This window comes from Heterocephalus glaber, unplaced genomic scaffold (assembly GCF_053883595.1).
Source record: "Heterocephalus glaber isolate CG9 unplaced genomic scaffold, H.glaber_assembly_v1.0 deba00000546, whole genome shotgun sequence".
NCBI lineage: Eukaryota > Metazoa > Chordata > Mammalia > Rodentia > Bathyergidae > Heterocephalus > Heterocephalus glaber.
In genome coordinates, this window is record NW_028258147.1 from 22,429,723 (window position 1) to 22,443,002 (window position 13,280).

The 13,280-nt window shown below is 34.5% G+C and overlaps 1 long non-coding RNA gene across 1 annotated transcript in view; it reads right to left on the reverse strand.

The window, feature by feature from the left end:
* LOC147829646 (uncharacterized) overlaps positions 1–13,280 on the reverse strand; it is a 29,624-nt gene that overhangs the window by 3,490 nt on the left and 12,854 nt on the right. The window contains exons 2-4 of the long non-coding RNA XR_015448673.1: positions 9,977–10,035; positions 7,747–7,802; positions 4,831–4,929 (exon numbers count right to left, since the gene is read on the reverse strand). This is a non-coding gene — a long non-coding RNA (uncharacterized LOC147829646). The remainder of the gene's footprint in view (positions 1–4,830; positions 4,930–7,746; positions 7,803–9,976; positions 10,036–13,280) is intronic.

Consider the following 13,280-nt stretch of genomic DNA (forward strand, 5'->3'; position numbering starts at 1 on the left):
GACTGATAGGAGTCCACGAAAAAACAGGAGAAAGTACAATTGACATAACAAAATTGTCCACAGAAGTAATAGTAGAAAACTTCCCAGACAGAGGTAGAGAATTGGACATACAGATAAGTGAGACATATAGAACTCCAACTAGCCATGATCAAAAAAATTCTACACCTACACATATAATAGTCAAGATCCCAGAAACCCAACAGAAGAACAAAATCCTACAGGCAGTTAGAGAAAAGAAACAAATCACCTACAAAGGAACGCCCATCAGAATCAAGGCAGACTTCTCAACACAAACCCACAAATCAAGGCAAGCCTGTAGTGCAGTATTTCAAGCCCTAAAAGAAAATAACTTCCAACCTAGACTGTTGAATCCTGCAAAATTATCTTTCAAAATTGATGGAGAAATTAGATACTTCCATGACAAAGAACACCTGAGGAATTTCATAAACACCAAACCAGCACTCCAAACAATTTTAAGCAATATCCTAGAAAAAGATAATGAAGGTCACAACTCCATGAGGCCCAACAGAGGAAAGCCACCAGGCAAGGCAAGAAATTAAATGGAAAGGGGGGAACAATGAGAAATAAAAGAGCCAACAACAGTAAAACATCATGACAAGGATGAGTCAATATCTATCAATTATAACTATCAATGTTAACGGCCTCAATTCACCAATCAAAAGAAATAAACTGGCAGAATGGATTAAGGAGCAAAATCCAGCAATATACTGTATACAGGAAACACACCTAACTCAAAAAGAAATTTATAGACTGAAAGTAAAAGGATGGAAAACTGTTCTCCATGCAACAGGAACCCAGAAAAAAGCAGGTATAGCAATCTTATTTGCAGACAAAGTAGATTTCAAACCAAAGCTAATTACGAGAGACAAAGATGGTCACTACATCCTTGTGACGGGAACAATCCAAGAGGAAGAGGTGACAATCCTAAATATATATGCACTAAATACGAATGCCCCCAACTATACATAACAAATATTAATCGACATGAAAAGCCAAATGACCACTAATACAATTGTAATGAGTAACCTCAATATCCCACTATCACAAATAGACAGATCATCTAGACAAAAAATTAACAATGAAGTTCTAGAACTGAACCAAGCTATTGAACAAATGGACTTAATAGGTGTTTACAGAGTGTTCCACCACACAAAATCAGAGTACACATTCTTTTTGGCTGCACATGGGTCACTCTTCAAAATAGACCACATGCTAGCTCATAGGACATGTGTAAGTAAATATAAAAGAATTGAAATTACCCCCTATATATTATCAGACCAAAGTCCAATAAAATTGGAGGTCAATAACATAAGAAACCACAAAACCCTGACAAACACATGGAAATTGAATAACACCCTCCTGAACAACCAATGGGTCACAGAGGAAATTAAAGAAGAAATTAGACAATTTCTACAAGTAAATGATAATGCCAGTACAACATACAGGAACCTATGGAACACAATGAAAGCAGTTCTACACGGGAAATTCATAGCAGTGAATGCCCACATTAGGACAACAGAGAGAACTCAGATAAATAACCTAATGCAGAACATCAAGCTCCTAGAAAAAGAAGAGCATAACAAACCCAAAGCTCATACAAGAGAGGGAATTACAAAGATCAGAGAGAAATCAATGCAATGGAGACTAAGAGAACAATACAAAAAATTAATGAATCAAAGAGTTGGTTTTTCAAAAGAATAAATAAAATTGATAAACCTTTAGACAACCTTATCAAAAAAGGAAAGAAAAGACACAAATACATGCAATTAAGAATGAAAAAGGTGAAGTCACAACAGACTCAAAAGAAATCCAGAAGTTCGTCAATACCTACTTCGAGAACCTATACTCTAATAAAATGGAAAACACAAAAGAAATGGAGAGATTCCTAGATACATATGAATTGCCAAAGTTAAATGAAAACATAGAAATTCTAAACATCCCAATTACAATGAGTAAAATTAAAAATGTAATAAAAAATTTACCAACAAAGAAAAGCCCAGGTCCTGATGGCTTCACTGCTGAATTCAACAAGACATTTAAAGAAGAACTAACACCATTACTCTTTAAACTCACCAAGGAAATTGAAAGGGAAGCAAGGCTTCCAAATTCTTTCCTGGAAACAAGTGTTACTTTGATTCCAAAACCAGGGAAAGACACAACCCAAAAGGAGAACTACAGGCCAATCTCCCTAATGAACACAGATGCAAAAATCCTCAACAAGATACTGGCAAACAGAATACAGAGGGTCATCAAGAAGATCATACACCCTGACCAAGTCAGATTTATCCGAGGAATGCAAGGATGTTTCAACATCCATAAATCAATAAATGTAATACACTATATTAACAGAGTCAAGGACAAAAACCATATGATCATCTCAATAGTTGCAGAAAAGGAATTCAACAAAATCCAACACCCATTCATGATAAAATCCCTACAGAAAATTGGCATAGAAGGGCTTTATCTCAACTTGATTAAGCTATCTATGAAAAACCAATAGCCAACATCATACTAAATGGTCAAACACTTAAAACTTTCACGCTAAAGTCAGGAACAAGACAATGATGGCCACTATCACCTCTTCTGTTCAATGTAGTTCTGGAAACATTAGCCACAGCAATCAGAAAAGAGAAAGAAATAAAAGGAATAAAGACAGGAAAGGAAGAAGTTAAACTGTCATTATTTGCTGACAATATGATACTTTACATAGAAGACCCAAAAAACTCTACCAAAAGACTTCTAGACTTAATTAACAGATTCAGTAGAGTACCTGGATATAAGGTCAACACTCAAAAAACAATAACCTTCTTATAAACAAATAGCAGACTCATTGAGAGAGAAATTAGGGAGACAATTCCTTTTACAATAGCATCCAAAAAAATGAAATATCTAGGAATCAATCTAACAAAGGAAGCAAAAACCTCTACACTGAAACTATAGCACTCTGAAAAAGGAGATCTTGGAGGATATAAGAAAATGGAAAGACATCCCTTGTTCCTGGGTAGGAAGAACCAATATAGTGAAAATGGCCATACTTCCAAAACTACTATACAGATTTAATGCAATGCTGATTGAAATTCCAACAATATACTTCACAGAACTAGAGAAAACAATCCAAAAATTCATTTGGAACCAGAAGAGACCTAGAATAGCAAAAGCAATTCTGGGCAACAGAGACATGGCAGGGGGGTATTACAATCCCCAACTTGAAACTATACTACAAAGCTACTGTGATAAAAACAACATGATACTGGCAAAAAGCCAACCCAAGGATCAGTGGAATAGATTAGAAGATGCAGAAACAACTCCAGACATACTCAGCCACCTCATCTTTGAAAAAGGAGCCAACCACCCTCATTGGATAAAAGATAGCCTATTTAATAAATGGTGTTGGAAAAATTGGATTTCAACCTTCCAAAGATTAAAACTAGACCCATACCTATCACCATGCATTAAACTAAGATCGAAGTGGATTAAAGATCTAAATATTAAGACAGAAACAGTAAATTTGCTGGAAGTTAAGTTAGGTAGAACTCTTGAAGACATTGGCATAGGAAAAGACTTTATGAACAAAACCTCAGTAGCACGGGAACTAGCAGAAAGAATCAACAACTGGTATCTCATCTTATTAAAAAGCTGCACTGCAAGAGAAGCCACCAACAGAACTAACAGACAACCTACACTGTGGGAAAAAAGTTTTAGCAGCTATACTTCAGACAAAGGTCTACTATCTAGAATATATAAAGAATTGAAAAAAATTAGACCCCCCATATTCAAAGACCCAATTCAAAAATGGGCATTTGAAATGAACAGACATTTCTCACACAAAGAAGTAAAATAAGCAAATAAACATATGAAAAATGTTCAACATCACTGGTGATTCGAGAGATGCAGATGAAAACAACACTGAGATTCCACCTCACTCCAGAAAGAATGGCTGCTATCAAGAAATCAACCAATAACAAATGCTGGCGGGAGTGTGGAGAGAAAGGAACCCTTTCCCATTGTTGGTGGGAGTGCAGACTGGTGCAACCACTGTGGAAATCAGTATGGAGATACCTCAAAGAACTAGAGCTAGAGGTCCCATTTGACCCAGCTATTCCTCTACTGGGTATCTTCCCCAAAGAATTAAAAGAATCATACCACAGTGATATATGTCCACCCATGTGTATAGCGGCACAGTTTGTAACAGCTAAAGCTTGGAAACAGCCCAAGTGTCCATCAACTGGAAACTGGATAAAGAAGATGTGGGTTTTTTTATAAAATGGAGTACTACTCAGCCATAAGGAATGAGAAACTAGAGACATTTATACCTAAATGGATGCATATTGAGGTCATATTCTTAAGTGAAATAAATAAGACACACGTGTAAATACCAGATAGTTTCTCTAGTGTGATAAACTGAAAGTGTAAATAAGGATTAAAATGATTAAAATGAACAATTGATCATTTGAATTAGGAAAAGGTCCAAAGGTGTAGTGGTGGTGGGAGGGGAGGGGGAAAGGGAAGAAGGGAAAGGAAAAACTATGAGAAAGAAAAAAATGGAAATGAAATCTATGTAAATAGGGAAGGGGGGAGGGGGTGAAGGGTGCACAGGTAATGGGGAAAAAAATAAGAACTAAGATACATCATGTACAGGTATAAGCACCCAATGAGATATGTAAACATATTGTATACCTAAAATGTACCAATAAAATAATTTTTTAAAAATTAAAAAAATAAAGTAAATAAAATATAAGTATAAACATATATATGATGACAATGTGAAGACACAAGGACTAGGGAAGAGAATTAAATCACCAGTCTTACTCATGTAAAAATATGTGTTCAATAACTTCTCAAACAAGGTTTTCTTGTCTGTGAGTCAGTCTCAGCCTCTCTCAAATAATTAGATTCCAGAAGGGGGTCCTAAAGGTGTAAGATAAAATATGTTTTTAGAGAAAAATTTTGAGAGTTTAAATCACCAATTTACCTATTTACATTTCTTCCTCTAGCAAAATTTTTTCTGGTTACAAAATGAATAAAATTTACATTACTCACTCACAGTAAATTTCCATTTCTAGGTCACTTTATATCTAAACAGAATGTACTTGCTCATCAAGGCACACTTTGAAGAGCCTTGCTGTAAATAGTGAAAGAGGCAGTTCATCAAGTAAAAGAACAAGCATTGGAATCAAATTCTTGCTCAACACTCCAACAGTGGAGATCATGGATAAATGTATTATCTCTCTTCCTCTGGTAGAATAATTGCAATGATGATAACTTCATTGTGTGTGCCTTATTTTTTTCAATATATTCTTCCAAAATATCCAGGCCTCATTAATGACTTCCCCTCCCTGAATCCACACCCTTTCCAACATAACTTATGGGCTCCCTTTAGTAAGAGGTAGAATCTGTCTCCCCCTCTTTATATCCAAGCTATCCAAATGGCTTACTTTGGCCAATACAAAGAATATGGCAGAAGCATTTAAAAGGCTTCTCACATTCTGTAAACTTCCCCCTGCCCCATCTTGGCTAGCCTGGTAGAGGACCATAGCCATGTGGAGGACAATGAGATAACTCAGCCAATAACTTTCATCTGGCCGTAGATGCATAATGGAGCCCAGAAAATACCAGACCATCCAGCTGAATCCAGGTTGCATTGCCAATGGACAGAATTAATGGATGAACCAGCTGTTACAGTTAGCCTCAGTCTCCTCAACTATTTTTATGAGGACAACATTAGGTCTCTAATGGAGATGTTAGAATCATGTGAGATAACATGTAAAGAACTTATTACAGCATCTTAGCTTACTAAAAGAACTCCATAAATAGTAGCTTCTTACTACTTTTTAAACTAAACGACCTGCACTGTCTTCTGGGTTGTTCCTCATACTACACTGGGAGAATGGTCATGTGCAATGGATACAACCTAATCTACTTCAGCTTTTGAAGGAAAACCAAATAGATGTGACCATGGTCTCTTGAGCACTGTACTTAATCAGGCTGAGCTAATAGGTTCCAGATGACCTTATGATTTTATATATACAAGATCAACTTTAAGTACTTAAATTCTAAACACTGAATGTCTCAAGCTGTGAGCTCCCTTACCCTTAGACCTTTACATGTCTTGGACCACTATAAATAATATTCTCTTTTCCCATCTCTCCTGCTAGTCCCACACTTAACACTTTCTCATTTTAGATGTTGTCTTCTGCTACACCTGTCTTGGCCCCTGGGTCTGGGTCAGGTCAACTTTCTCTATGCTTATGCTTCCCCTTGTCAACCAATTACAATTTATTTGTGTATATCTCCATTAGACTATAAATGTTATGTCTCATTCACCACATCAATAACTTAATAGAGATTTGTTGAATTAATAAAAATATTACTTCATATTTCATATTACTTCACATTTCTCTGAATTTCTCACAGCACTAATTTTCTACCAACACACTTCATTTATAAGCTGCTTCTCTCCTTTATTTGGTTGCGTGACTGGAATATTCTAATTTCTTGCTTATTACTTCATTGTATTATCTTGGTTTTCCCAATATGTTATTTTGAAACACCTTTTCCTTTTTAAGTCTTGATATTTCATGGGAAGCTGGATAAGATTATGATAATCAATAAATTCATGATTTTCAGGTGGATAGTGCAATCATCTAAATTGTGAATGGCTGTTCAACTCCTATTATTCATGCCTAAAATAGCCTAAAAGAGCCAGGATCACTAACAAACAGAAAATCAATCCCTTGGAGTTATTTTGGTGGTCAGTTCTAAATTCCATCAGCAATTTGAGCAAAGGATTGCTTGGCAATCAACTGTCTGACAGAATTAAAATTTTAATAGAGTAAGTGAATGTTCTAGAAATAAGGGACATGAAAAATTAATGCTCATCTAAGACACATAGAAGGACTGGATCACATCACAGGCTAATAGAAAAGTTAGATCTCAGGATTTATGATATTTGACTTATAAGTTAATGCAGATTTTGTCTCTATTAATATCAAATCATTAGTTATATTAGTTGTTGAACTGGTTCAATTTTTTCCTGTCTATCAAATTCAAAATCTACTCCTTTTATATTTCTATCTGTTGTGATTGGTTATGTCAGCACAAATTTCTTGATGGCAGCAAACATACTATACTATGTCTTCTTGTCTCTAACCCTCTGGCAAATCATAAACTCTTAGATGATGAGAAAATGAATGAATTACTGCATCCATCAATCTCTCTTTCCTCTATCCATTCCTCTAACTCAACACAAACCTTCTTAGCAAAGGGGAATGCAAAAACAATTTGTTCAAGTAGCTATTCTTTTTATAAGAAAACAGATCTTTCAGATCATCCTACCTCACTCCATTCTGTAGCACCCATCTCTCATAATCCTAGTGTGAATTTGCCAAACCAAGAATCCATTTTAATTTTCAGCCAGATTAAAATAACCTCTTAAAAATATTTAATTAAGGGCTGGGTATTTAGCTCAGTGGCACTAAGCCTGCCTTGCAAGCACAAGGTCCTGAGTTCGATCCCCAGTATTGGGAAAAAAATTAATTGAAAGATAAAATTGTCATATTGAAAGTGTACAATATGGTAACATAATATGTGTACACATTATGTACCAAATACAATAATCAAAATAATTACATCCACTACCACCTTGGGGGAATGGTAGACAGAACACTTAAATTTGCTTTCTTATTAAATTTAAAATAAACAATGCCTGTTATTAGTTATACTCACCATGCTATACATTAAATTCCCAGGACAACCTTGATTCATCTCAGGGTCATTACTTCCTGGACAAAAATTAAGTTTTCAATGAATCAAAATTCATAAATAGAAAAATAGGTCATAGGTAAATAATACAGTTAAGATTAATTTAGGGGTATACATACCCTAAATTATACAAATATGTATGTGTTTGTACCATTTGTTTTGTGTACATAGTTAAAATTTCATGTTACCCTACCAAATTGTAGACTGCCTACATTTGATCTAGTCAAGTTTATGGTCTTTTTATATTTTGAATATTCACTATTCTTCCCAGTTTTATGTCATTTGTAAATTTGACAAGGATGTTATAAATGTCTGCCTCAAAGTAATGATAATGTTGAACAAAAAAGGAAACCCTAGTTTCTATTCCATAAACTTATAAAAATGGACAGTAGTCACACCAAGGATAGGAAGCAGAATTCATCTGTCACTGATCAAATCTCATTATTTTTTTAAAATCTGCTTTTTCACCCCCCCCCAAAAAAAACCCCTCTTCATTTCAGGTTAATTAAAAATTTCCTATCAGTCTATATGTAGTAATGGAGTTCTACATTATTTAAAGTAGTCAATGTTACTTTCAATGTCACCTTGAATAAAATACATACTTGTATATCTTCCTTCAAGGACAGCACAGAAATTCTGGCTAGCTGCCCACAAACCTGAAGTTCCAGGCTTCAAGATTTTCAAAATCTGAGTTCTTAAAATATCAAATGTCTCAGAAAATCTCCTGGAATTGGTCACAGTACGTACTAATTTTAGAAAGATTGTATTATTCTTTACGCTGTTTCATTCTTTGAACAAATATTTATTAAAATTTTAGTAGATCCTAAGCACAGTAAGTGTGCTTGGGTACATAGACAAAAATTTAAATAAAATGTTCTTTGTCTTCAAGGTTATATCAATGTAGTTAAAAAGATTTTTTAAAATGTAAGTAAATAAATGCAATTGAGTATTACACATATATGTATCCACCTGAAAATGTACAAGATGAAATATATCAATTTCTCAGGCATGTAATTATTGAAAAACATCTATACAGGCAAAAACACTATAAAACATTCTACATAATAGTAGCAATAACACTAGCAGTGATAATTTAAATGCATTAAATCCTCAATGCTTATTTTATTTAATCTCCCCAACACTATTAGGTATACATTATCATTTTCCTGACTTTACAAGTTAAACATTGAGGAGCCATATGATTAATTAAAATGTCTAGGAAAACTTGTTAGTAAATCATGATTCTGAAACTTGAACCCAAGGTTTTTTTACTCAATAATTGGCTTTCTTAAGTATTGCACTATCAGTGATATTTCTGGTGTCAAATGTGTTGTGGGAGAGGGAAATACATTAAGATATTTGAAAAAAAATAAGAGTTACATTTGGGAAACTACAAGAGGTTAGAAACGTTACAAGAATTTCTAAAGCAAAACTAGGGGAACAATACAACTTGAGGCTATGGAAGCAGGCAGAAAGTTGATTGTGATTGGCCTTTATTGTATGCACTGACTTTCTCTCTTAGAATCCAGGTGATGAACATTGACCAGAGGGAGCAATTGGTTGCAGTAAGGTAAGGAAAAGCAAACAATTAAATATGATGCCAGATTTATGGCTTAGACTTTGAGCAGGTGTCATCATCCTTAACCAAAAAGGAATATGGAAAAGAAAACAGTTTTTGTACCAAAGAGATGATCAGACTGAATTATACTGTCAGTGAGACATACAGGAGAAGTTCTAGGAAGCAGAAGATATACGAATTAAACTTTTGGAAACACAGTGAGCTCAAAAACAGAGTTTACTCTGTGGGTCCTGCATGTGATTTGCCTAAATACAGATCTGAAATATGGATGCTATTAAAATTATTCTCTCAATGAGAATATATAGCAGGGATGGGACAAGAATCAGGATCTGAGAAAGAGTATCAGACTAGAGTAGTAGGTCAAAGATCTATTACGAGCTTTCACATTCTGTTTATATACAATTTTTGAATTATGATCATTGATACAAATTTACAGTTATTAAATATCATTTGAATAATCTGATTTGAATAACGCCCTTCCCTTTTTGGACTAAATGGCCCAAAAAAGCAGAACTTTTACTAACTATTGCATCTTGAGTACCTATCATGATGTTGGCACATGCTAGGAGCTCAAAACTGAATAAATAAACTAGGAAAGAAAACAGATATACTCACCAGAAATGTGGAAAGAGGAGTAAAAGAGAGCATCTTCAAGGGATTCCAAGGTTTCAACACTAGAACACACAATAAGAATGGGAATTAGTCTTTGAATATCATTTGACATCATTACTATAACCCAAGAAGGAGCACTATAAGAGCAGAAATTCCTAAGAGAGTACAGTTAGATAAGATTTTAAAAGACCTCAGTAAAAATAGAAAAAAATTTAAAAGAAAACTAGAAATACAATGCAAGATCTATGTTACCACTGGAAGCATCATGGAAGAATAAACAATGCAAAAACTGGTGCTGTTATATTTTGGGGAAAACTTGAAGAGTTTCACTAAAAATACACAGGAAAGGAAGGCATTGAAGCTATGCAAATACCAAGAATAAAAAATAGACATCCAGCATAGTAATTATAGATATTTATTAAAATAAGCAAAACAATTAAATAGAAGAAATATCAAAATATAATTAGTAAATTAGCATCTAAAACTATAATTTTACCACATATGGTTAAGTAAGAGGTAATATACAGTAGTAACATCTCTGAAAATTTGGAGAGAAATAGGAAGAAGAGAAATAACATAGGAATACATGAGAAATGTAAAATTTGAAAGTAAAACATACATTCTGTAGGCCAAATAATTTTCATAAAACAGCTAAAACCTGAGTTAAGTATTTTAAAAATATATCTTATCTTCATAAATACAGTTTTCTCAGTAAGTATGTCAAGTTTTAGTACTCAGTGTTTTGGGGAGTTTTCTTTTCTAATATCCTAAAATTAATGTAGTATCATTGAGATTAAGCTTAGGGAAAAAATACATCTACTGTCAAATAATTTGATGTCTATGTAAGTAGATATAATAACTTAAAATAGATAGGAAATCTCATAATGTCTCAAAAAAAAACCCTATGAAACAAAAGTGAAAGCTAATACTGTAAATTAGTTTAAAAAGAGAAACAACTTTCTAATGAAACAATTCTGCAGTTCATATCAAATATTTACAATAATTATTTCACTTTAACTTGGTAGAAAGTCTTTGGTAGCCAATATTTGAAAATTAGAGCTACATAACAAAGAACCTGGAATTCACAATAAACGTGGATTTCTAACTATACATCAATCATTGTTGATTAAGGTTGCTGTCAGTGTACATCCATTCAAAGCTGAAAGAAAGCTAAGTCATGTTTCTTAGAGATCTGTGCCAATGGATACTTTTATGTTGTTGTTGTTAAATTCTTTTATTGGTACGTTTTAGGTATAAAACACAATTACATTTCTCATTGGGAACTGTACCTTTACATAATGCATTTTGGTTCTTATTTTTTCCCCATTCCTAGCCCTCCCTTCACCCCCTCCACCCTTCCCTATTTACAAAGACTTTATTTCCATTTTTCCCATTTCTCAGTATTTTTTCTTTTCCTTCTTTCCTTTCCCCTGCCCCTCCCACTACCCCTACCCCTTTGGACCTTTTCTTTCTATTTTACATTATCGATTATTCATTCTAATCATTGGTACATTTTAGGTAGACAATATAATGACATTCATCATTGGAAATCTGCACCTTTACATAATCTCTCTTGGTTTTAATTTTTCACCCTTGCCCAGCCCTCTCTTCAACCCCTCCATTCCTCTCTATTTACAAAGATTTTGTTCCTATTCTTTCATTTTCTCATATTAATCCCATTCCCTTCTATCCTTTCCCCTAGCCCTCCCACTTCCTTCCCCTTTGCCCCTTTTCTTCCTATTTCACATTACCTATTATAATTTAGTCCTTATTTACACTTTCAGTTTCGCACACCAGAGAAACTATTCGGTATTTATACACGTGTGTCCTATTTATTTCACTTAAGAGTATCGCCTCAATGTGCATCCACTTAGCTATAAATGTCTCTAATTTCTCATTTTTTATGGCTGAGTAGTACTCCATTTTATAAAATGGTACTGGCAAAGAAACAGACCTGAGGACCAGTGAAACAGATTAGAAAATGCAGAAACAACACCAGACACACTCAGCCATCTCATCTTCGATAAAGAAGCCAAACACCCTCACTGGAGGAAAGATAGCCTCTTTAATAAATGGTGCTAGAAAAATTGGCTTTCACCTTGCCAAAGATTGCACTAAACTAAAATCAAAATGGATTAAAGATCTAAATATTAAAATAGAAAGTCTGAACCAGTTGGAACAGAGGTTAGGTAGAACCCTTGAAGACATCGGTGTAGGAAAAGATTTTATGAACAAAACCTCAGTTGCCTGTGAACTAGCACAATCAACAAGTGTGATCTCTTCTTATTAAAAATCTTCTGCACAGCAAGAGAAACCACCAGCAGTGTGAAAAGACAACCCACAATGTGGGAAAAAATCTTCACCTGCTTTTCCTCAGACAGAGGTCTACTATCTCAAATCTATGAAAAACTTAAAAAGATCAGAACTCCCAAATTTAAAGACCCAATCCAAAAATGGGCATCTGAAATGAACAGGAATTTCTCAGAAAAGGAAGTAGAAATAGCAAATAAATACATGAAAAAATGTTCAACATCACTGGTCATTCTAGAGATGCAAATGAAAACAACGCTGAGATTCCACCTCACTCCAGAAAGAATGGCTGCTATCATGAAATCAACCAATAACCAATGCTGGTGGGCCTGTGAGGAAAGAGGAACCCTTCTCCACTGCTGGTGGGAGTGTAGACTGGTGCAACCACTGTGGAAATCAGTATGGAGATACCTCAAAGAACTAGGACTGGAAGTCCCATTTGACCCTGCTATTCCACTGCTGGGGATCTTCCCCAAAGAATTAAAAGAATTACACCACAGTGATATATGTGCACCCATGTTCATAGCAGCACAGTTTGTGATAGCTAAAACTTGGAAACAGCCCAAATGCCCATCAACTGGAGACTGGATAAAGAAAATGTGTTGTTTTTTTTTTTTATAAAAGTGGTGTACTACTCAGCCAATGGATACTTTTTATTTGCCTAGGATTCTCAGTGTTTATTTTTCTCTTCCATTAGCAGCACCGCATTATCTCTGAGCAAATGAAGAAATAGTGAATCATACATAAAACAGAAAGTGATTATGAAATATTGTTAAAGTCCTTAATTTGAAGCCCTTTTCAGGACTATATGTATATTTTGGTGACCATAGCAGATAAATATTACTTTTGTAGCTATTGTATGGAATTTTACAACGTATCAGCCTATAGGGCTGGAGTGCAGGCTTAACTATAGAGTACATGCTTACCATCCCTGAAGATCTGGTTTTGATCCTAAACAGTGAGAAAAAAGTCAGTATATAAGGAAAAGCTTCCAAAG